We start from the raw sequence: 21,447 nt of genomic DNA on the forward strand, positions 1-21,447 counted from the left end.
TAATACGATCCAGGGGAGCGATTTGTGTTTTTCCGCAGAATCAAGAAAATCCAATTGGGGTACCTGAGCGTTTGACTCGAAGATTGTCTTCTGTTCTTCCTGAAGATGAGACTACAAACCCTACTATTACTGGGAATGGTAATCCAGGTTAATTCACTCATCTTGTGGGCTATTGCAAGATCCTGGCCAGTACCCATGCCAGTTCATAGCAACTCTACTGTTTTGCCAACTTTTCTCTACCTCCTGTTTGTGTGATGTTCCCTGTATAGTGCCAGATGGAGAAATGCCCCAACGGTATGCCGCCATTAACTTTTCTCTGTCGCATACCTTATGTTTTATAATATAAGCTCTAATGTGAGCAATGTACCCATTTGGCATCTGACTTTCTATTAGCTAATCAAAGGATAGATTTAGTTCAAAAACAAATTGAAGCACTGTGTCATATAACGCAGTTGTCCTGCGATTCCTCCTTTAGAGTTTATGCATTATTCCTTTGTGAGCTAACTTTTCTCAGCATTTTCAACAGAGCAAAGAAATCTCGAATTACCTGAAAGGAAACTGGTCCATGAAAGCAGAGCAACTATCAAGACAATTGCTGATGCAGATTGCTGTCCTCAACAGCACTAGGTTGGACCCCATCACAGTTGAAGAATTGACCTCATGGATTACCAATGCTTTCTCCCTTTTCAAGGAGTGGGCGGGCATGTTTGTCCCGGGGAGCTATTGTCCTCCTGGGATGCGGAGTAGGTCTCTGGCTTATTGGCCATTTAAAAAGAGAACATGCCAGACACAAAGTGGTTGTTTACCAGGCTATGACCACCATTAAAAAGGGTGCTTCTCCCAACATATGGCTGGCCTCTTTGAAAGATCAAGAGTTCGCCCTAGATCATTTTTGTCACAGTCATGTGGAGTCATTGTATCCAGGGACGGGCAACTTTCCTCAAGCTCGGACCAACCCAAGACACGGGGCCCGGTGGCGATAGGGTAACTCTATGACGGGTAAGGCCGAGTTTGGATGAGAATGACCTAAGACAGGAGCAATGACAAAATTGACATGACACCCAGATCTAGACCAGTCATTTTATTAAACAAAAAAGGGGGAGATGTAGAGAGCGGCGCGGCGGAACAAAGATGGCGCCGACATCCAGCCTTGTCTGGATGTCGACAACTTACTGCGCATGTGCAGGCTTGTCCCCTTGCTAGGGCGGCCATACGATAATGAGATGTAGGGCGCCCTCCAGTTGTGAACAACGGTACTGCACATGTGCGGTTTTTGCACCAGGTGTCAGTTGACCGTTAATATGCTAATGAGGGGCGGTACCATGCTAATGGGGTGATTCATTCTCCGCCAATCCCTGGAGGACAAGTAGTGGGGTGATAGTGGGGTGATCCATGCCCCACCAATCCCTGAGAGATAATTAGCATACTGTTGTGTATATAAGGCGAGTGACTTTGCCACTCGGGGTCCCTGTTCAAGAGAGCTGTAACACAGTAAAGGCTTGTTCGCAGAAGAATCCTGTTGCTGCGCGTCGGTCTTGCTGGCGGGACATTGGACTCGCGACAGGGAGGGAGGAGGGAGGGAAGGAGGAAGAGAGAGAGAGAGAGAGAGAGAGAGAGAGAGAGAGAGAGAGAGAGAGTTGGGCATTGGGAATGGGATGATAATATCCAAATTTGATGACATTCTTAAAATGTTAATAATAATATTTATTTTGAGAAGGACTTTTGAGAAACTCTAGCTTCTTTTGCTTACCCAAATCCTAACAGACACATTTACATGTACTTCTGGCTCCAATTCTGTGACATGAGTTACCTCTGCCTCAGTCTCCTCAACCAGAAAATCAGATGACAGTGTTGATGTGATATCACACATCATTGTGAGATTGCATGAATTAATACAAGCTAGATGCTTAGCATATGGAATGTAGTAATAGTTTAGGACATTAGTTAGAATTATTATTTCTATTTGAGGTAGGTACTGGGATCAGTGGTTAACTGCATACAGCCTCTGCCTTCCAGGATCTGTTGCTGAGAGATATGTAAATAAGTGTGGTAAGCATCCCAAGTGACACCATAAAGACAATATGACTCTAAGGGTACATCTAAAAAGTTGTTACAGGGGCTGGAACAACAGCCCAGCCTCAGCAGTTAAGGACTCCTACTGCTCTTCTAGAGGACCTGAATTCATCCCCATGATATGCTTATATCAGGTAGCCCACAACTTCATGTAATTCCAACTTGAGCCGACCCAACATCCACCCTCTTCTGGCCTCAGAGGTACACATACCTACATAATGTAAGTCCTGCATTGGCTGGAAGGGATGGCATGATACAGTTTCCTGCCCCTGCAGCAGAGCCAGCAGGGCATGGGTCTTCACAAGCATTGATGGTTGCTGGGTATAAGGCTTGTTTGTATAATACACATACAGGCACACACACACACACACACACACACGTGTATGTACATGTATATGTATATGTAAACTTCTGTTCCTCCTTAGGGAACAGAAAATGGTAAATGCTGTGACCTTCAGGACAACCTTTAAAGCTGTGGAAAGAACTCTGAAAACATGAGTTCATGAAAAATATATAATTTCTCAACTATGTAAAATATAAGGATGCAATATGAATTGTATGAGGGGCTTCTTTTTTTTTAAACATTTATTTATTTATTTATTTATTTAGTATACATCATACAGCTTTCTGCCTGCATGTACGCCTGAAGGCCAGAAGAGGGCACCAGGTCTGATTATAGATGGTTGTGAGCCACCATGTGGTTGCTGGGATTTGAACTCAGGACCTCTGGAAGAGCAGATAGTGCTCTTAACCTCTGAGCCATCTCTCCAGCCCAATATGAGGGGCTTCTAATAAGCCAGCTTGTCAAAAAGATACAAAGGCAGACAGATTCCTGAGTTCAAGGTCAGCCTGGGGCAGAGCTACTTTGGGCCCAGGTGTGGTAAGAATGGTGATCTCAGGACAGGATCCTATTCAGTTAGCTTATTGTTTGTGCTTACCCAGGCAAGCAGATCTCTGAATTCATTTGCAATGCAAAAAAAGTGGTTGCTGTCTCTTTCTAAGAATCAAAGGGCTATGGTCATGGAATGCTGATTCATGGGAGAATCAAAAGGGAACCTGGAGTAAAGACTGAATTGATGTGTAAATAAGACTGGACTTTAGTCTGCCAGAACTGAGCTATCTGAATGAGCTGTCTGAAGATCTCCAGAGAAAGCTGTCTCAAGCAGAACACAGCTTGTACCCCTCATTGACTTCCAGTCATTTTCTGAAGTTCTCAAACACTCCTCTCAGGAACTCTTCTCCAAGCCAAGGCTGGTCCTTGTGTATGAGCGTGCACATGCACACATGCACACACATGTGTGCACGCATGCACACGCACAGCACACGCACACAAACCTTTAGAGCCAAGCATGGTAGCACATATCTTTAATTCCAGCACTCAAGAAGCCTCAGGGGGTTGGGGATTTAGCTCAGTGGTAGAGCGCTTGCCTAGAAAGCACAAGGCCCTGGGTTCGGTCCCAGCTCCAAAAAAAAAAAAAGAAGAATGGGTGTTCTCACTCATGGGTCAACTGTCACTCTTGACCCTGTACCTGACATGTTCTGTTGCTTTGCTTTGAATGAAGTTCCATCACTACTTTTGCAAATGTATTGCAACAATCCTCACTCATTCTGGAGGGATTGTAAGGTGACACACGGGCCTTGGAAAGCTTTTTAAAATACTACTTGCGTATCTGTTATTATTGTGTGTGCACACGTGCATGTGCATGCCAGCTTTATGCTCAGGCCAACCTTCAAGAATCCGTCTTCATCTCTACCATGTTGGGTTCATGATTGAACTCAGGTCGTGAGGGTTGGTGGTGAGAGACCAAATGGTGGGTTCAGACTCTATCTTGGAGAACTTGACCTAAGTTTGAACTCAAGGCCAGTACCTAGCATTAGTTTCCAACAAAACCCAAGCATAGCTCCTGTTCCTAGGCTAGCCCCAACAAGACCTGTGTTTCCAGGTTAATTTCCCTCAACAAACTTTCATCTAGCTCCAGTCTCCAGGTTATTCCCCTCAACAAATCTGTACCTCTAGGTTACAAGCCTACCCCTGCCCTACAGTCACCCATTAGGAAGAAATCAGAAGTTAAGGTTATGGCTTGGCTCCCAGCACCAGCCAATTATGCTAAAGGCCACAATAGCACTGCAATTAGATGTTTGCCAGGCTAGAAACACTCACTCCTCACTTGCTGCTTTCTATAAAACCTCGTCTCGATGAATGTTCAGGGCTTTCTCCACTGGAACTGTCTTGCATGTCAGTGGTGAGTTAAGCCCAAGCTAGCTGGAATAAAGACCCTGGGGTGGTCTTTCGGGGTTCACATACACTTTTGGAACTATAGTGGGAGGCACCTCTACTCACTGAGCAGTTTCATGCCACAGAAAGCTTGATATTTGGGAGGAACAGTGGTTGTACCTGCAACCTGCCAATTCCCCTCTTCGGGGGACAGCATGTAGTTCTACCCTCAAAAAGTTCTGTTCACATTCTCTTTGCAAAAAGCTGAGGGCTAGAAAAATTTACTACTACTACTGCTGCTGCTGCTGCTGCTGCTGCTGCTGCTGCTGCTGCTGCTGCTGCTGCTGCTATTTCCTCCTTTGAAGACAAGGTCTCACTAGGTAGCCCTCACTGGCCTAGAACTCACTATGTAGACCAGGTTGGCCTCAAACTCTCAGAGATCCACTTGCCTGTGTCTCATGAGTGCTGGGACTGAAGATGTGTGCCACCATACCCCGAGAGGACTTTCGACTCTTGTGCCCAAGCTACATATAGCTTTTCACCATAGGTTTAAATAAATCTACAAAGGCTATACTTCTCAGCATAAAATAGAGCCATCGGACACCCTTTTTAAATACCCCGTACCCACACGAATAGTAATGCTGTTGGAATTTGATACTGACCGTAATGTACTTAAAATATACAGATCCATTTTCCTTAAAGAGCTGGCCGTTTTATGTCACCTCATCTATATTTCCACACAGCCCTGGGGATATCTTCATGTATTCTTGGAAACTTGGGGGTCCCTGTAGAGTTGATCCATGACCTCTCCCATCTGCTCCCATTGCCCTGGTTGACTGAGTTCACCCAGGTTTGGCAAATTTCTAGGAAGATTCCAAACCAGCTGGGCATATTCCCAGCCACAGACAGATTGAAGTGTAATTCCTTTCTACTCCCTTTGTTGACTAACATGAAGCTTCTGACACAGAGTCCTAGCACGCGATGAAGAGCACCCTCAAATGATGCCTAGGCAAGTAACAGTTTCACACAGTAATGGCTACAGTTTATTGGGAGTTTGCAATGTACTGGGCCCTGTGCTAAATATGTGGCAGACATTCTATAATCCTAAGAATTGTGGATGTAACTCAGTGATAGAGCACTAATCTGTGAGGATGGAGGTTTGATTCTCAGTGCTGGCACAAAGAAGGAGGCATACTATGTAATTCTCATATACAACCTCCATTATGTCTTCGTGGTGAGATCAAACCTGTTACCATGCTATGAACAGAACATGGTAATAGTATAACATTGCCAAAAACAGGAAATTACCTTCCAGAACCCAAGTTCTAACTCCGTAACATCCAGGGATTTACAGGGGTGAGTAGAATCTTTCTCAGATGTAAATAATAACTTTCCATCAACCAGAAGCCATGATAGAGAAGTTTAAAAGATGCATGCATCCTAATCATGCCAGCAATAAGCAAAAGGACAGTAAGCAGGGACCAAGAAATGACCTAGGTTCCTTCTGTAGACTAAATTTTTGTCTGGTTTTGGCCTCAAACTCTCGGTGTAACCGAGGATGACCTTGAACTCCTCATCTACTTCCACCTCGGACGTGCTGCGATGGCAGGAGGGTACCACAGTCTCTACACTCCGAATCAAGCAAAATCAAAGGATTGGAAAGAGCTAGGATCGTTGGTTTGGGACCTCAAAGTGTTTCAAGAATTGGGTACAACCCCAGTAACGAGGATAGCTGTCATTGGAGGGTTGATGGAAGAGCAACCGCTTGGGGGCAGCAGAGCACAGGGCAGAAGCCTCAGCGCGGTCCTGAAAGCAGGAGAAAAGAGGTTGAAAAGCCTGACTGAAGCTGTCTCTTCGGAGCCACAGCTGAGAGTGAAGAGGAAGGAAGGCCTAGAGCTCCGAGTGAGAATCAGGTAAGAACTATTAGGTGTATTTGCTGTGGAGAGAGGTCTTGTGAGGATTCCAGGAGCCTCCCACACACTCATACTGAGGTAAATACAACAGCTGAGCACAGTGGCACAAGCCTTTCATCACAGTACTTGGGAGGCGCAGGTGGGTGGAGTCTGGGAGTCTGAGTAATGGGTCAGAACTATATTCAACAGAAATGTTAAGTGCTGTAACATTGACTCTGGTCTCTCACTTCCAGTCTCTTTAATTTTTAAACACACACTTATTAGTTACACAACACAAACATATGCATTTATTGTTTGTATACTTACAGGCTTGCAAACTTAGATGTACTTAAAAACAGGTTCTTAGGAAATATAGGGAAAGAAAAGTAAGGAAATTAGAAAAAGGTATCCACTATGATATCACTGCCCGCAGCTCCGGCCTCATGATCAAGTGCCTCCTGCCTTAGCCTCCTGTGTATCAGGATTCCAGACACATGCCACCATTCCTGACTCTGTTGGGTTTGCTTGGAACAGGGGTCCTACAACCTAAGAAGGTCTTGAACTTGCTGGGGATAGTGGGACTAATCTCAGACCCGCGGTCAGTCTAAATAATGACACAGGGGCTTGACTTTTAATATTTTCTAGCTTATACCTTCCTGACTAGGCCACAACCCACCACCTGGCTAGCTCTACCCTCTTCTCTGCTCTTTCTCTGCTCTGATCCATTTGTTCATCTCTGTGTCTGCTGATGTGAAACTCAGTCTCTCTCTCTCTCTCTCTCTCTCTCTCTCTCTCTCTCTCTCTCTGTCATTCCACCCTCCACTTCCTGCTCAGCTATTGCCTGTCAGATCTTTATCACAGACAATCAGATACAATTCCAGATCACCCCTAGGCTACACCAAGATTCTGCCGACATTTAGCTCTCTGTTGTTACAGAATTAATAATTGACTGCGTAGAGACACACCTTCGCACACTGTACCCCAACATCTCCCCCTTTTAATCCAAGCAATGGCTTTATCTCTGACACCAACAAGCTATACACAATGAGAACAGGTATGAGTACTATCAGGTAAGAGTTACATTCACAGAGTCCAGTCCATTTGTATCTGGCAACCTTGGAGAAAGTATCTACTATCTACCCTATCTTGGTGAGAACAAAGTTTAAATCACTATCTGTCATCATTCAAGCTTCCACATCCTCTAACTTTCACAACTTGCATTTGCCATCCTTAAAAACACCTTTTTAGACTTCCGACCTTCATTAGTCTTGAAGCATCTTCTTATAACGTAAACTTCCATTTTCTTCCACCTTTGTATCTTGCATTTACCACCTTTAAACTATCTTCTTACCCCTAAAACACTTTCATAGATCCTTCACAACTTAAGCTTTTATGTCTTTACAAACCTACACTTTTGTGAGTTTTCTGTCTTGCATCTGATAACAAGGAAAACTGTAAGACTTTAACTACCTATTCCTCAACCCCGTCAGAGACCTGAGAAGGATAAAAATTACCTGAGTAAATAGGAAGAGCAGAGCAAACAGCTTCCAAAACTAAGGAATGACAGACTACTGGCTGCCTGGACAATCACTCAAGATTCCTCTGGATTTGTGGGGCATCCATCTTTGGCCATCAGGCCCAGAAGATTTGATAGACTTATCTGCAAAGCAGTAATTTTAGGGGACTGCTTTACCTTGTCTCTGCAAAGTGGTTCAATCAACTTCCCAGTGTCCTGCTAGTCCACAACTTGGACAGCCTGCTGTCAGCAATCAAGGTGAGGCTAATGTTTTTTTTTGCTCAGTGTCCTGCCTTGCCACAATTGAAGCAAACTCCAGGTGGAGGTTCTTCAGTGCCCATAATCTTCTTCAGAGTAGATTAGGGGTGCTACCAGGAGCTGATATGTCTCTCTGTCAGAAAAGGCGTTTATTATTAAATACCATATTCTTCAGATCTCTGAAGTGTTTGAGGACCATCTGTCTGTCTAAAGTATATTTAAATAGACAAATGTTGCTTGTTTGTAACTGTTTATTTCCTGTTTTGAAAACATATACAAGAAGCTAAATAAAGCTTATTTCTGTAATTAACTAAAATAGTACCTCACAGTACTACAAGTTTAATTATTTATAGGTGACTGACTACTAATTGCATTTTTTAAATTAATCTAAACAGTTTACAGAAGTAACTCTCATAGGACTGGAACTTTGCATTAAAATTTTAAATGAGTTGCATATGTACAATACCTTAAAAAAGAGTTGAAACATATATATGTATAGACATACATATGACCTTAAATTTTGCGGAGTCCAGCATGGCCTTCGTAGTGGTGGAATGGCATGACTCCCACCCCTGGGATAAGGCAAATAGAGCATGGGCCTCCACAATGGTTGCTGTGGGCATAAGGCTTGTTTGTATGGTAGTGTAGATATTTCCACAGTCTTCCTCCAAGGAATGTCCTCCCTGTTAATGTTAATGACTTCATGATAATCAGAGATGGCAAGAGTTGGGGAGGTATAGCTATGGCTGATGTCTCAGCAAAATGGTAAATGCTGGGACCTTGAGGACAACCCTTAAGGCTGTTGAAAAGAACTCTGAAAACCTGAGTTAAAAAATATAATTTCTCAACTATTCAAATGATAAAGATGCAATATGAATTGTGTAAGGAACTTCACAGATCTAAAGAAACATAGGTAGGTGCACTAGGAGCAAGTTTGTCAGAAAGATACTAAGGAAGGAGATTAAAGAGATTTAAGGAGTGGGGATTGAGGGAGATCCCACCCAGCTAAATTTTTTGTTTATGCCTCGAAGGGCAGGCAGGTTCCTGAGTTCAGGGTCAGCCTGGGACAGAGCAAGGCTAGGCTTAGGTATGGTTGAAATGGTAATTTCAGGGCAAGGTCCTACCAGGTAGTTTATCCTCTGTGCTTTGTAGCAGTGAATGGTTAATTTACTTAGAGCTCCTGTTGGCTGATCAAGCTTCTAGCTACCTGCTAGAGCTCTCTAGATTCACTAATGAAACACACACACATACGTCAGCTTAATTTTTAACATGCCTAACCAGCTCAATGGCTAGGCACTTCTAAACCTCCCCACAGGCAACATACACTCCTCTCCAGTACTCCTGAGTTAACATCTTCTAAATCTATATTTGTTTTCAATGCTTACAGTTTTATTGAGACATAGCCAGGCCCCCTGGTTTATACATATACTTGTGACATGTTACATCAGTGGTTCTCAACCTTCCTAGGGCTACAACCTTTTAGTATAGTTCTTCATGTGGTGACCCCAAACATTAATTTATTTTTGTTGCTACTTTGTAACTGTAATTTTTTGTTAGTTTTCCGAACGTAATGTAAAAATATCTGGGGCTGGAGAGATGGCTCAGTGGTTAAGAGCACTGACTGCTTTTCCAAAGGTCCTGAGTTCAGATCCCAGCAGCCACATGTGGCTCACAACCATCTGTAATGGGATCTGATGCCCTCTTCTGGTATGTCTGAAGACAGTTACAGTGTACTTATATATGATAAATAAATAATTTTTAAAAAAAGTTATATTTACCAGTGGACCCACAGGTTGAGAACTACTGGTCTAAATGGTCCACAAAACCTAAAACTTAGTGAGACTTAGAGTTCAAACATTGACCAGATACCACTCTTGGTAAAAATGCAGACAGAAACATTTTCAAACGAGATTCGCTGTATTTCATAACACTTTATTAAGAAGGAACCTATGTCATCACTACTATGTAAACAATGACAAAGATCAAGGGAAACACATCAGGGATCATGTAGACCGTAATATACATTGTCCTTTATATAATCAATGTATAATAGATAAGGAAACTTTAATCCTTATTAATTTGCATACCCTGCCTTCTCTTTATCTTTCTGTACCTTTATCATTTGTTTAGCTTTAAGCAATTCTGCCTGGATAGCTTTATCTCCTGGGTTATCTCCTGCACTTTCTTTTTGTTTTTTTAAAGATTTTATTTATTCATTTTATATATGATGAGTACACTGTCACTGTCTTCACATACACCAAAAGAGGGCATCGGATCTCGTTACAGATGGTTGTGAGCCACCATGTGGTTGCTGGGATTTGAACTCATGACCTCTGGAAGAGCAGTCCATGCTCTTAACCACTGAACCATCTTTCCAGCCCCCTCTCCTGCACCTTCTTAAGATTACCCACTGCTTGTTCATATTCTTTTAATCCTTGCATCCTTGTGCTTTTCCCTGTAGTGCTTTAGTATTTGAAGCGTCCATTTCAAGGGCCTCCAAGCTGTCAATTGCCCCCTGACAACTTGACATCTTCAATTTACAAGCACCAATATTCAGCACGCGACTTAAGTCTATAGGTTGCAGTCTGGATAGATCTGCTTTCTCAATAACAGCCTTTGAACTATCCTTAAAACCTTAAAACCTTCTCATATATATATATTTTTTTTTTTTTGGTTCTTTTTTTCGGAGCTGGGGACCAAACCCAGGGCCTTGCGCTTCCTAGGCAAGCGCTCTACCACTGAGCTAAATTCCCAACCCCAAAACCTTCTCATATTTTTTAATAGCCATCTCCTAGTTCTAAGACTTGAAAAAAGTATTTCCAATGGATTTTGAAGTCTTAGGATATTAATAAAATTTTATCTATATCTTCTAAATCTGTGTCTGCATCCTTGGGGAAATCTGGATGACTGTCCCCAGAGCCATCTTTGGGGAATCTTCCCCAGTCATCCCCTTCTTTGATCTCCACATTCTGCAATAACAGAGTTTGACAGGTTTCTCACTATTCACTTCTACATTTTCAAGCATCCTTGCACACCTCGTCCTTTTATTACTTGACCAAATACCACACGTTTCCCATCCACATGAGGAGTTGTCACTGTGGTGATGAAGAACTGAGAACCATTTGAATTGGGGCCTGCATTTGCCATGCTCAGCAAACCCTCCCGGTCATGCTTATGATGAAAGTTCTCATCTTCAAATTGTTCTCCATAAATATTTTCTCCACCTGTCTCATTCTGATTTGAGAAGTCTCCACTCCACCCTGAATCATAAACTTCTTAATAATTTGGTAGAAAGGACATCCTTTAAAATGGAGAGGTTTCCCAGTTGTGGATCCAGTGCCTTTTCTCAAAATTTTCACAATGCATGAAATTTTTCTGCAGTTTTGGGAACAATGTCTGCAAACAATTCTAAATCAGTTCTTCTAACTCACTCCCCACCGATGTCCATGTCAAAGAAGACTCGTGGGTTCTTGGAATTGGAGGGCTTGGCTGCTGGGGATGGGTGGGCATCTTCACTGTAGGCATTGGAAAGTGATATGGAGTTTTGGTTCTCCAGACCCAAGCGAGGACTGACTGGCCACTGGGGCTGCTTCCCTAGATCCATACATGTCAGTATGTCAGCCTTTAATTCTGATCTCTCTGCTTCCCGGTCGTGGAGCAATCCATCCTAACCCCCATCATGGTGGAATCCCTTCTTCCTCTTCTTCCTCTCCCCATGTTCCTTGCCCACCGGGGCATCCTAAAAGCCCTGTCTCTTTCACACTGCCCAGCCATTGGCCATTGGCAACTTTATTTCCCAATCAGAGGCAACTCGGGGCAGGCTTCCCTAGCCTACATGCTGGACATTATAAACAGGATTTTTTGGGTAACACAGTTAGCATGAGAACACTAGCTGCTACCTTGCCTAGCAGAGGCAGGCAGATCTCCGAATCTTCTTTTGCAATGTTAAAAACAAAACAAAACAAACAAAAACAAAAACAAAAATGTGCTTGCTGTCTCCTAAGAATAAAAGGGCTGGGTCATGGAATGCTGATTCATAGCATGATCAAAAGGGAACAAGGAGTAAATGACTGGATTGATATGTAAAATTAAAGACTGGGCTTATGATCTGCAATGAGCTATCCAGAGAGTTTTTTAGAATAGCAAGAGAGAACTGTTTGGAGAACTGCCTTGAGCAGAACATAGAGAGAAAGCTGTTTGGAGATCTCAGAAGAAAGCAGATCAGGGAGAAACCAGCCTGGAAAGCAGTCTTGAGCAGAGCATGGGTCACCACCAAATTGGACCCATAATTTGGCTTGGAGTCATTTGTTTTCACTAGTCCCAGAAACCCCTTCCCTTAGAGCTCCTTTCCAAACTGAGGCTGGCTCTTGGCAAAATTCCTAACAATATTTAAAAAATCCTTAACCACATAAAATATTTGAAACTAGGTGTTTTTTTAGTCTAAGAAGATACACAACTGGGGGCTGGAGAGATGGCTCAGTGGTTAAGAGCACCGACTGCTCTTCCCAAGGTCCTGAGTTCAAATCCCAGCAACCACATGGTGGCTCACAACCATCTGTAATGAGATCTGATGCCCTCTTCTGGTGTATCTGAAGACAGCTACAGTGTACTCATATATAATAAATAAATAAAATATGGAAAAAAAAAAAGAAGATACACAACTATCCACATTTCTTTCTTTCTTTTTTTATTGTGTCAAGCCAGGAGAGGAAGAGAGAGAGAGAGAGAGAGAGAGAGAGAGAGAGAGAGAGAGAGAGGAAGAGGAAGAACAGAAGAGGGTCAGAGAGAGAGAGGAAGGAGGAAGAGACTCCACATTTCTTTTTGCTATCATCCCTTCATCCCCTCTTTTGCCCCTTCATTCCCCTTTCCTCCTAACACTAAATAGGAAAGAAGGATAGAGAGGAGAAAGAGGAAGAGAAAACCCTGAATCTAACCTTCTTTAGTTTGTCATCCCTCCCCACAACACCATGACCAACAACAACTTGTAACGATCTCCCTACACAATGTCAAACACCCATAACCCACCAAATGACCAAAACCCACCTACCCCACCTCTCAGGAATGAGTGTGTTGTGTTCTTCAGACTCTTTTCTGCTGTCTGGAGCTGAAGGCACCTTTTGGAGACATATAGGGATAATGGTCATGTCCTGGGAGAACTAGCTGTTTCCACTATCCAAGCTCCATGGAATAGTAAAGTGCAGAGCTGACTGAAGCAGTCTGTGAGGCTGGATCATCTGAGCTAACTGCTTTGAAGTTGTCCTGTATGAATTTTGAGGAAACATACAGGCTTAGATTTTTTTAAAACCTACTTTAGTAAGTTTTATCAAATGCTTTGCCCCACCCCCACCCCCTTATAGCCCACCATCCATAAGTAGGAGAGAAAAGATGGCAAATAGGGCAAGGGGATGTGGACCTGTTTAGAAGTATTTATTTGGGGGAAAATCCAGTTTCTGTTTGTCAGGATACCAGCAGTCCAGTTCCAAAGTGTCACCAGACACCAAGCAGCAGCAGCATGATCCAGCAGAAACCACCAGGCCTCCACCAAATTAGCACAAGTCAATGGGAGGGACCAGAACCAGTCAGGATGCCAGGAGAAGTTCTCTGCCATGCCTCTCTCAATGAAGTGAAGATCAGCAAAGACTCAAGACCAAGGAAGCATTGCAAGGCTAGCTATGCAAGCGCCCCATTATACTCCATTGAGACCTACTTATAATCTCTTCAAACATCATGAGTCCTCCCACAGGTCTTGCCTGAGCAAAGCACCATGTAAGTCTGCCTCACATGACACAACCAGAAACTTTCTTTTTTTCCCCCATCTTTATTAACTTGAGTATTTCTTATTTACATTTCAATTGTTATTCCCCTTCCCAGAAACTTTCACTTCAAAAACAGAAATTGAGGCAGTTTGTGATGTTGGATCACATGGGCTACTTGTTTAGTCTTCATTAGCATCTGGTCCTTTTGCTCTGAAATAGCACAAACCTTTAAAGGTAATAGCACAGGGACATTGCAGCATTAGCACATATGCGGAATGTGGGGTGCACACAAATCAGCTAATGATGATTCTTTGCTCTATGCTTGAGCAAGTGAAAGGCATTTGTCAATTTTTTTTTCTTTTTTTTTCCAGGGCTGGGGACTGAGCCCAGGGCCTTGCGCTCGCTAGGCAAGCGGTCTACCGCTGAGCTAAATCCCCAACCCCTTTGTCAATTTTTTTAATGTTTGTTTGGACTGCATAACCAACCTGTAAATATAAATCTCCACTCATACATTATGAAAGGATGGCATAAAATGATAAGTCAGGAGGATTAGGTAGCCAAAAAAATATTCATTGGCTGCTGCTTAGATAAGGGGATCAGTATTCATGCCACCTGTTCATTGCTTTTCTGGATCTCTTCTTCCACATCAGCAGCCAAGATTTTCAGGAGGTCTGCCCTGATGAAATTTAATCTTCATTAACTTCGAAGGAATCCACAGCTTTTTGCTTCATGTTGAAACAAGAGCAAATCCTCTTCTCCAATGCAGCACATTTTCTGACCTCCATTATGAGGTCAATAAATCCTTAAAGTATATAGGCTGCTATAATTTAGCAGTTTCTCTAGCCAAAACAACTCTTATGTTGTGGTTTGTATATATTTGGCCCAGGGAGTGGTACTATTAGGAGGTGTGGCCTTGTTGGAGTAGGTGTGGCTTTGTTGTAGGAAGTGTGTCACTGTGGAGATTGGCTTTGAGACCCTCCTCCCAGCTATGTGGGAGCCAGTCTTCTCCTGTCTACCTTTAGATCAAGATGTAGAACTTTTGGCTCCTCCAGCCCCATGGTCTGCCTGGATGCTGTCATGTTTCTGCCTTGATGATAATGGACTGACCCTGTGAACCTGTAAGCCAGCCCCAATAAAATGTTGTTCTTATAAGAGTTGCGTTGGTCATGGTGTCTGTTCACAGCAATGGAAACCCCAAGACAGACTAATACTTCTGGAAATTTAAACAACATTGGCTAAGTACTTTATGCCTTGATTGTGTTTGGTTTTGTTCTAGAAGTTGGCTCACCCTAAATTTTTCCCCCATGAAGGGACCTTTAATATTGAGTTATTCCTACTATTAGGAAAAAACAAGGGGGCTGGGGATTTAGCTCAGTGGTAGAGTGCTTGCCTAGCAAGCGCAAGGCCCTGGGTTCGGTCCCCAGCTCCTAAAAAAAAAAAAAAAAAAAAAAAAGGAAAAAACAAAATCCATTCAAACAAAAGTCAAGCAAAGATACAGACCTCCCTTCTCCCTGGGGGCCGTTGGTCTGTGAGGATAAAGGAAGAGACCAATGTTTGGACAGCCTGTGAGTGTGGGGGAAATAGACATCAGGGATCAGCTTTAGAGGGGCAGCTCAATCAAGGGCTATCTAGTTTTGGGGAAGGGGATAGACGTTTCCAGGATTGGTGTATACCACTGTCTGGAGTTTAGGGTATGAGGAGTTTGCAGGCAGAGGCATTCTAGGAATTCCAGATGCTTGCTGGATAGGTTCTTATTGGGAGAGAGGAAGTCAAATCTGTAATCTCACCAAGGTTATAGGACATTGGGTCAGGCTCCCCAGATCGGGCAGAGAAGAGGAAGCCTCAGGTAAGAAAAGGGAGTCCTCCATCTTGTACTGAAGTCAAGAGAGCTGTCCAGACATGGAAAACTTCTACCTTCGGAGGCAAGGCCCAACACAATGAAACATGGAAATCTCAAGTTCTGGGCTGGTTGTGTTCTCTCATGCTGCAGCAGCAAACCCCTGCCCACCTTCATCCTTGGAATCCAGATGTTGCTGCTCTGTGCTGGTGGGCCCTTAGCAGAAGGAGCTGACAGGCATCTTGCAGCCAGAGCTCTGAGCGCCAGCTGCCATCAATTTTTTTTTTCCTTTTGCCTTCTATTAGGCAGAGCCCTTTTCCTTCCTCTCTTCCTACTGCTTAAAATTAACATTCCATCTATCCATTCTCTACTTGTCTAAGGGTGCTTTACTCTGATCTTAGAGAGGACATAGAAAGGTATAATTGTTACCAAACAAATTATAATTATTTCAAGGTTGATAAACTATAGGAGTCAAAGCGCCCTCTGCCTAGCGTTTTCCATATTTTAACACAGATAATAGTTTTTTCATCTCTGACTCGCTCCTTCCTTTAGAGACTTCACTTTATTATTTAAACATGATATTCTTTCTATGACTGCTTATACTTTGTTTCCTTTTTCAGCGTCTATGCACACTTATAAAACAATTCTGCCTGTTTTTCTTTCTCTACCCTTGGGAGACCATTTATTATTTTCATATTTCTTTCTATGAGTGTCTACATTCAGTTTCTTACACACACACACGCACACGCACACGCACACGCACATGCACACGCACGCACACACCATATTTTACCCTATTTTTCATTCTCTTTCCTTCGTTTGGAGACTCACTTTATTATTTTTAAACTTAATATTTTTTCATACACTCAATTTCTTTCCCTTCTTCAGCACCTAAGCACATGTCAAAACATTTTTATTTATCTCTCTTTTTCTACTTCCCAGCTTATATATTTATCACTGTATCTAAGTTTCTCTAACTCTGTATTTTAGGGACTGCTATCTTCAAGCATTGGTTATGATATCTTCTCAGTCACACGGTGGCTGTGGAAAGATACTCTTTCTGCATGGTGGCAGGGGTTCCTCAGGCTAACAGGGGATGGTGGTGGTGGGCTCTGCCCTCTTGGCTCACGGTCGGGGGGAATGCTCACATTGGCTCTGCCTTCTGCCCAGCTCTGGGCCAAAGCTGCTGTCTGCTAGTCCACGTGGCCAGCTGTAGGGCAGTACTTCCATAACCTGTGAGTGCCGAGCCTCTAAAGCCCCATTTGCCCGTGAGAACCAGCCAGCCGCTGCCCAGCTGTGCCAGTGGCTCAGCTGTAGCCGCCTCTCAGCCTCACCGCCCACTCCTTGCCAGTTCTCGGGCCAGCAGAGCTTCAGCCCTGCGGCTCACAGAGCATTCTCTGCAGTAGCCACAGAGCAGCATACTGTTGCTAGGAAACTGTCCCCTGCCTGCTGCTTCCATGCCTGGGTACTCTTTCCAGGCCCCAAACCTGAATCTCTCCTACGGAAGCTTGAAATTTGTGTGCCCAACGCTGATATACTAAATATAAAGGGGCTATCTCGGACCCACCAATGGTATAAGTAGTGACACAGAGACCTTTAAATATTTTAAAGCTTAGGCCTGTTAGCTAGGGCAGTCTCCCAGCAAGCTATCTAGCTTAACCTGACTAACTAGCCTACAACCCACAGTGTGACTAGCTCAACCTCTTTGCTCTGCTTTGGTCTGTCTGTTCATGTCCCTGCCCACTGGAAAATCACCCGTGTCTGACTTCTTCTCTTAGCATCTCTCAGTCTCTGTCTCTGTCTCTCTGTCTCTGCCCCTCTCTCCTTCTCCCACTCCGGTAAGTTCTGACCTCCACTTCCTGCCCAGCCATTGGCCATTAGCTCTTCATTTATTACAGACAACCATATACTTCTAGATTGCCTCTAGGCTAGTGGGAAAGGATGAATGTACTAAGATCCTGCCCACATTAGCTCCGTGTTGTTACAGAATTAACAATTGAGACACACCTTCACACAATGTACCCCAACAACTATGTATCTGAGGATGACCTTGAATCCCTGAGCTTTCTGCCTTTACTTCCTAAGTGTTGGATTAAAGGCACATACCACCAAGCAAGGCTCTTACATTGTGCTTTTTTTTCCCTTCTGGTACTACAGGTTGAACTCAAGGTATCACACATTAGGCAAATGCTCTTATACTAAGCTGTATCCCCAGTAACATATACACATGCACATACACAGACACACATGCACACACATACACACACACACACATACACACTCAACAATACATCTATATATAACATACACGTGCACACACACCCCACTCAGCAACATATCTATACACCACACACACACACACACACAGACACACATGCACACACACACACATACACACATACCACACATACACAGTCAACAATACATCTATATACAACACACACATGCACACACACCCCACTCAGCAACACATCTATACACCACACACACACACACCCACACACACATGCACACACACACATGAATGTACGTACACCATACCATACAAACATATACACAACACACACATAACACCCACACACCATACACAACACAACACAACACAACATATCCACCCACAATGTACACACAAACACACTCAACACAAACACACATACTCTTACCATATAGTCCCTGTTGGCCTGGAACATGCTATGTAGACCATGCTGGCCTCAAACTCATAACTACCTACCTGTCTCTGCTTCCCACATGCTAAGATCGAAGGTATACATCACTATACCTATATCTTACAATAATATATATTACTTTGATTTATGTATTGTGTGTGTGTGTGTGTGTGTGTGTGTGTGTGTGTGTGTGTGTACAAGTAGAGGTCAGAGGACAACCTTCTGGGGTCAGTTCTCTTATTACACAATGTGGGTCATGGGGACTGAACTCAGGTCATTAGACTTAGTAACAGGGCCTTGACCTACTGACCCACCTCACCAGCCCCAATAATGTTTAAATGAACAGCATGCCTATGTTTTGGTAAATATTAAAAAAATACAGCGGAACTTTTCTATCTGGCACTATCTCTGGCACCCATAGGGCCACACGGCACTGTGGGGTATCTTTATCTCCATGCTGCCCCCAAGTTCTCTCTGACCCAGGTGGTCCAAGGGGCCATGCTGGTCCCTAGAGTCAGTTCTGGCACTGGTGAGCCATATGGACCTCACCATAATTTATCTCAGATTAGTGTCTCTCCCAGCAGCTCTTTGCTAGCTGCAAACTCTCTGGTTCCAGCTACCTGGTAAAATAAGGGCTCTAAAAGTCCAGCATAGGCTGGCCTATTGCAGCTCCCTGCCACAGACTCTGCCCACACTCCCATCAACTGCCTCCTGGTAGTTAAAGTATAAACTCCCAACAACCCGGTGAAATCAAGACTCAACAAACTGTAATTTAACAATTAGATTTATATGTTAAATTCTCAATCCACAATACATCCACACAATAAACTCACAACCAATTGATAAGGATATAAATTGCCCACCTAGATGAGATAAATTGACCTATAGAAATCCGTTCCTTAAGAAATATTCATAACAACCTGTATCTATGTAGAGATGCATGGCAAGGATCATTTAAGTCTGCCTCCATGTTGCTTCTCCCTCCTTTCTGCTTCTCCCTTTCCTTCTAAAACTTTGTTCCTGCCTCCCGTCCTTTTCATCCAATGACAGGCCTTGTTTATCTTGTGTCTGCCATCACCTGCATAAGGACATCAACCTACACTCCTAGGAGAAAAGACACAGTTTGTTTTGGTGCTGGATGTGCGTGACCATGACCCAAGAATACAGATTCAGGTTCCCTCAGATTTGGTGTTCCAACATAGAAACTGTTTCATGAAATTTTATAGGAGCAGACAAAGAAAATCATAAATTGAGTCATTGATTCAAATACTTTGTGGAGCTACCAGTTAAGTGGTTAAGTAAAACTGGTTGACTCTACCTTAGGCCTAGGCTGGTATCTGTTGACATTCTTTGTTTTTTTGTTTTTTTGTTTTCTTTTTTTTCGGAGCTGGGACCGAACCCAGGGCCTTGCACTTGCTAGGCAAGCGCTCTACTGCTGAGCTAAATCCCCAACCCCCATTCTTTGTTTTTTGAGACAGAGTTACTCTGTGTAACTGCTCTGGCTTTTTCACAGACCAGACTGGCCTAGAACTCATAAAGACTTGCCTGTCTCTACCTCCCAAGTACTGGGATTAAAGGTGTAAGTCACGAGACTTCGGATGACATTCTGAGCTGGCTGGCCAGAGGAAGCCAATGGCCTGCTGACTTAATACATTCCGAAAGGTTTCTTGGGTAGACACTAGGGTGTTAGGTCAGACATGGAGGTGAGCAAGGAATGGCTTGTTAAAGGGGCTAATGATAGGCCAGGGTAAAGTGTAATTATTCTCTACACCAGCAACATTTCAACCTCTCTACAATCACTGGAGTCCTAATCAGCCTTCTAGAAGGTTCACTGTCAGGTCGGTTTCTATTTAGGAACTTTCATTCAAGATGCTGTTGAGAAAGTACACAAACCTACCTATGTTTCTTTCCCATAAATCTCCTAACTTGTGCCAGGAGTCCATAAGCCCAGTGTTTGGAAGGTAACAATAGGGGGTCTGGAGTTCAAGGTCATCCTCAGCTACATACCGAGAACAATCTGGACTACATGAGACCCTGTCTCAAACAAAACAAAACAATAAAAATGTCTTAATGTGGCATTGATGATACCTTGACAGGTGCACGAGGGTTTGGGGGTGGGAGGGAGGGGAAGTTTGAAGGTCATGGGGATTCTGATTCTGTAGCTCTAGTTATGCTCTAGGGCAGAGGTCTCAGCCCTTGGCCTTGCGGACACTTTGCTCAGAATTATCTTGCCACACAGATGAAGCTCTGGGCTGAAGTCTCACAAATGAGATGGCTGGATCCAAGAGTAAGAACACTCAATTTTATCTTATTAATTTTATACCTGTTTCCTGATCAATTCCGTGAAAGAGAAAGGGTTTGTTTGTTTGTTTTAAAGCAGGGTCACTGGATCAAAGTGCTCAACAGTTAAGAGCACTGGCTGCTTTTCCAGAGGACCTGAGTTCGAATCTCAACACTCACGGGGTGGCTTACATCTGTTTGTGACTCTAGTCCCTATGGGTCTGACATCCTTTCTGGTCTCTGCAAATGACAGGCACACCCATGGTGCACAGACTCACATGCAGGCAGGACACATGAAATAAATGAATCTGATTTTAAAAGGGAGGGTCTCCTATAACCAATGCTGGCTTAGAACTGGATAAACATCTGAGGATGACCTTGAATTTCTAATCCTCCTGCCTTTGTCTTCCAAATGCTGGGGTTATAGACATGAACTGTCTGGTTTACTTCTATGCAGCAGACTGTGTCTGTGACTTCATGCATGCTAAGCAAATACACTAACAACTGAGATACCATTAAACCTGAAAATGAGAAAAACCAAATCCGTGACTAATTAAAGCAAGCTTTATTTGATACTGGCCAGGATGAGGGACTCTGGCCAGATCCATATTCGGGATTCCCAGAATATGTCACTGAATTAGGTTAGCTGGATATTTACAAAGGCAAAACCCAGAAGGCTATGCACTTCCTGTCTTTGCCCACTTTGGGCAAGCATACATTCTGATATGTTTCCTACCTATGTACCTACATGTAATCCAGCACATCCTGTGCAGTTGGGGCAACCACCACCTTATTTACTGAAGCAAAAGCATGTGACTTGTTATCTTACATGAATGCCCCTGGCATTCCAAGAAGTTGTCTATCCTTGGTCAAGTGGGGCTTACAAGTTAGAGGTATTTTTGTTTTATAGATCTCTTAAGCACTGTAATTTAAACTTAAAACACACCTATAGCC

At 43.4% G+C, this 21,447-nt stretch overlaps 1 pseudogene; it reads right to left on the reverse strand.

Annotated features, from left to right (window-relative positions):
• Positions 1–10,028: 10,028 nt before the first annotated feature.
• Positions 10,029–16,967, reverse strand: Ppid-ps5 (peptidylprolyl isomerase D, pseudogene 5; annotated as a pseudogene).
• Positions 16,968–21,447: the final 4,480 nt, after the last annotated feature.

This window comes from Rattus norvegicus, chromosome 1 (assembly GCF_021556685.1).
Source record: "Rattus norvegicus strain SHRSP/BbbUtx chromosome 1, alternate assembly SHRSP_T2T, whole genome shotgun sequence".
NCBI lineage: Eukaryota > Metazoa > Chordata > Mammalia > Rodentia > Muridae > Rattus > Rattus norvegicus.